We start from the raw sequence: 5,322 nt of genomic DNA on the forward strand, positions 1-5,322 counted from the left end.
GTTATCGGGTGTTTTAATTTAGAGTTAGGGGGCCCAACGGGTTATGGGTTGGGACGAATTAGTTCAGTTATGGGATGGGTTTTTAATTTCAAATCTGCCACGTGTCCCATTCCATCATAAAGGGGACAAATGTAGAACTTTGGCTGACAATAGGGGTTTTTATAGCCTGAAAGTATAACAAGGGACTGGCTTATACAACAAATCAAAGTAGAGAGACATAAACGACCCTTTTCCGAATTTGGTTTGGTGCTTTGTTTCAAGACAAGCCTTTTCACAGGCGAATCACTTTTTGCTCTATTGAAGTTTGTTTTACCTCTATATAGAAAGTATAGTAGGTATCATGTCCGGATAAAGAGAAGAGTTTTCAGCATAAATATTTTAACTCTCATGAATTCTCTAAATAATAATATTATTCGGAGAAAGGAATGAATATAAAGAATTTATATAATCTACCATATTAGTTGTAATTGAGGCATAGTTGAAGTTGTTTTGAATTAAGGGTGTGGAGAAGGAATCTTTTTCTCCAGTCTCTTATGCAAACATTTTCCCTTATTGTATAGTTTCAAGAAAATGATGATGCTTTTTTAACGTGCAGAACTATGAAATATTGTCATTACACTTAAAAATCATAGATCATTACACTCTTGAATCTTTGAAGAAGTTTAAGACCTCCGCTTTTTGAAATTAATTGGTTAGAAAATTGAAATGAATAAGTAGAATATTATGGCTTAACTTTTTTGTAAATAAATCTCCCATAGTAAATAATATTTACGGTAATAAAAATGGAATAATAGCGTAGCACCGAGATACGGTAATCAACAAGAATAAAAAAGTAATAGTGACACCAAGAATTTTACGTGAAAAACCCTTCTAAATCAGGGAAAAAATCACGAGCCCTAGAGGGGTAACTGTTATCATTATAGCAAGAAATTTTATACTTTGTAGGCCCGAGTAAAATACTCCAAAGACCACGATGCTCAAAAGAAATAACCCTCTTTTGATATTCCTACCTCACTACAATATCGCCCACACTCTCTATTTTTCTCACAGACTATTTTCGTGTACCCCGTCTGTGATGTCTCACTCTTCTTTCTTTCTTTTTGATGGTGTGTCTTAAGAAGTAAAATAGCTCCCCCTTATATAGGAGAGCAAAACTTAGTCTCCAAGAATGCTACAGGAGAATTAATAATTCTCCTCCACAAATCTAGCCTTTGGCTCCAAGGCTTTCTGCCGAGGTTATCCATAAGCACATGACTATTTTACTTGTTTCTTTATTCTAACAATGGGTTGGACCCCACAAATTTTCCTCCCCCCCGGACCCATTCACCGGAAGGAGATCACACCAGGGTTGCTAGTTTGAGTGCATGCCGACAAGTTCTTTGCATAGCTCGAACTTGTCTATTGGTACTACCTTGGTCAATATATCTGAAGGATTCTCACTTGTAAGGATCTTCTTGACCTGCATAGATCAGTCCTTTATCTTTTTTTGAATCTAGTGATATCTCACGTCGATATGTTTTGTCCTTGCATGATACATGGTGTATTTACTCAAGTATATTGCACTTTGACTGTCACAATAGACTATACTCCTTTTGATGTAATCCAAACTCTCGAAGGAACCGTTTCAGCCAAACCATCTCCTTGCCAGCTTCAGTAGCGGCAATATACTCTGCTTCAGTTGTAGAGAGTGCAACATACTTCTGTATAACTTCGACTGCCGTGATATAGCTCCCCCTGAACATGTAAACAGGTATCCAATAGTAGTCTTATGATTATCAAGATCACCTGCCATATCAACATCTGCGTAACCCTTCAAGACTGGATCAGATCCTCCAAAACACAAGCAGTCTCCAGTAGTACCTTTCAGGTACTTGAGCATCCACTTGACTGCTTCCAGTGTTCTTTTCCAGGATTTTCAAGGAATCAGCTAACAACACCAACTGCATGAGAAATATCTGGTCTGGTGCATAGCATTGCGTACATCAAGCTTCCGACAGCTGAAGAATAAAGAACTCTAGACATGCTCTCTTTATTCTCCTTTCTTGTGGGACACATCTTCTTGCTTAACTTCAGATGACCAGCATGAGGTGTGCTGAGTGGCTTATCACTCTTCATGTTGAGGTGTTCCAGTATGTGTTCAATGTATTTCTCCTAAGATAGCCACAACTTTCTGCATGTTCGGTCTCAAATAAGTTTTTTTCCCAGAATTTGTTGTGCTGGGCCTAAGTCCTTCATATCAAAGGACTTGGACAAATCTGTTTTCAACTTTGCAACAACTGCTTTTCTTGTCCTACAATTAAGATATCATCCACATACAACAACAAAATAATAAAGTTGTTATTAGAAAATCTTTTGAAGTATACACATGGATCAAAATGGGTCTTGGGTAGGTTTGACTTTTCATGAATGAGTAAACTTCATGTACCACTGTATTGGTGCCTGCTTTAACCCATAAAAACTCTTATTCAATTTGTAAATCATGTGTTTCTTTGCAGCTACTTCAAATCCTTCTGGCTACTCCATCTAAATCTCTTCTTCCAAATCTCCGCGAAGAAATACAGTTTTCACGTCCAACTTCTACACTTCAAGATCTAGACTAGCTGCTAAGCTTAAAATTATTCGAATAGAAGTCGATTTTACAAAAGGTGAGAAGATTTTACCAAAATCAATACCTTTATTTTGTTCGAAGCCTTTTACCACCAATTAAGCTTTGTATTTTACCAGCTTGTCATTTTTTTCATCTTTCTTGAGTTTAAAGACCCACTTGCATTTGAGTGGTCTTTTACTCTTTGGAAGTTCAACCAGCTTGTACGTGCCATTTTTCTATCCATCTCTTCTAGCTTGGCTTTCATCCACTAGTTCTTTTCTGGATGGGACAACACCTCCTTTAGACTTTTAGGCCCCCCATCACTGATGAGGACATATTCTGTAGAAGGGTACCTATATGACCCTACTCTTGACCTTTCTGATCTCCTCAGAGGTTGAGGTTGTTCTTCTTCCTGAGTACGGTACTCAACTTGCTCGGCTTCATCATCAAGTTGCTCCCCCTGCTCGGTAACCTCGTCGGTCGTACTTTCTGCACTTCTGGGATCCCATAATCTGTACCCAAATTCTTCATCTCCTTATCTGATTAATATGCATGGAACATATTTATCATCCAGTTTTATTGTCTGCTTATTTGGTACATGTGCAAAAGCTCTGCAACCAAACACCTTCAGATGCAAGTAGGACACCTCCTTGTTGGCCAAACTCTCTCTGGAATCCAAACTCCAATGAAAGTGATGGATTCCTATGGATCAGGGAACAGGCTGTCTGAACTACTTCACCCAGAATGACTTAGTTTAGCCATTCTGAGCATGTTTCTCACCTTCTCAACAATGACGTGGTTCATCCTCTCAGCAACACCATTGTGTTGTGGTGTTCCAGGGACTGTCTTTTCATGTCTGATCCCATAACTTGAAAAATACTCTTTAAATTCTCTTGAAATGTACTCACCTCCATTGTCACTTTGGAGACGCTTTTGCTTATGGCCTGTCTCCCTTTCCATAAGAGCATGAAACTTTTGGAAAACTTAAAACACCCGATCTTTGGTTTTCAAGATATAAACCCATAAATTTCGTGAAGCATCATAAATAATAGTAACAAAATATTTGTTACCACTCATCAACTCTATCTCTATTGGACCACAAACATTAAAATATACCAAATCAAGTATATTCAATTTCCTTTCTGACGATATCTGAAATGAGACTCTATGTTGCGTACCAAATAAACAGTATTCACAAGGTTTTACCATTGTACCTTTGTGTCACAACCCAAAATCTACCTACTCGTGATGCCACCTAACACAACCCGTCAGGTAAGCCAATAACAACTATCTAATTTAAATGAGATTTATTAAGAAAAGAAATGAAAATACAACTGCTTCTATACAAGAATTTCCCATGGACTGGTAGTACAAATCATGAGCTTCTAAGATTAGAATTTACAAAGCTGGTATGAAATAAATACATTGTCTGTTCGAAATGTACATAAATAGATTTTTATAAATATAAGGCTACCATGAACAAAAGGCAGCTACCACCGGGACACATGTATGTCTTCAAATCCAGCTCCCGCTGATCAGAGCAACATCAGCACGTAAGGTGCAGAAGTGTAGTATGAGTACAACCGACCCCATGTACTTAATAAGTAACAAACCTAACCTTAGGTTGAAAGTAGTAACGAGCTGGAACACAGGTCGGGCTCCAAATAGCCAACAACAGTTCATAACAACATAATGGAATAAAAGAAGTAACTCAAAGATAAAATATTTAGCTCGTTCACAGTTCTAGAAAAATAGGCCTGCTTTTCAAGTATATCAGTGAAAACCCAAATCCTTTACCGAAATCACCAAATTTATGAGTAAGTTTGAAAACTGTGATTTCAAATCCAGCTCCCGCTGATCAGAGCAACATCAGCACGTAAGGTGCAGAAGTGTAGTATGAGTACAACCGACCCCATGTACTTAATAAGTAACAAACCTAACCTTAGGTTGAAAGTAGTGACGAGCTGGAACACAGGTCGGGCTCCAAATAGCCAACAACAGTTCATAACAACATAATGGAATAAAAGAAGTAACTCAAAGATAAAATGCTTAGCTCGTTCATAGTTCCAGAAAAATAGGCCTGCTTTTCAAGTATATCAGTGAAAACCCAAATCCTTTACCGAAATCACCAAATTTATGAGTAAGTTTGAAAACTGTGATTTTTTCCAAAAAGCTTTCAACAACAGATAAGATGTTTCATTATTAAATGGCATGAGGAGAATACATCTCTATGTCTACATGTCAATATGTAGGTGAAATCATGAATGACACAAAAATCGGAGTGGCAGAAAGAAATGCATCTATGCATGTATCTCAAGTATGCATGTCAAATGCAATGTATCTCAGTGATAAACTCATGTACTCACACTCTCAGAGTACTCGATCTCACTATCTCACACTTTCCACTCATCATGCTCAATCACTCGACACGCTCAGTCACTCAGTACTGTATATGGCCAATTCAGCCCAAGGAAGATCCATCCCAAATATATATATATATATATATATATATATATATATATATATATATATATATATATATATATATATATATATATATATCAACTGACAGTCACTCACTGAGTACTGTATAAGGCCAATCCATCCAGGGGAAGATCCATCCCCAAATATAAATGCTTCGGGCAAGATCCATGCCAAGGGAAGATCCATCCCTCAATATAATCAACTGCGCTCACTGGGGGTGTGTACAGACTCCGGAGGGGCTCCTTCAGCCC

This window comes from Nicotiana tabacum, chromosome 4, assembly GCF_000715075.1.
Source record: "Nicotiana tabacum cultivar K326 chromosome 4, ASM71507v2, whole genome shotgun sequence".
NCBI lineage: Eukaryota > Viridiplantae > Streptophyta > Magnoliopsida > Solanales > Solanaceae > Nicotiana > Nicotiana tabacum.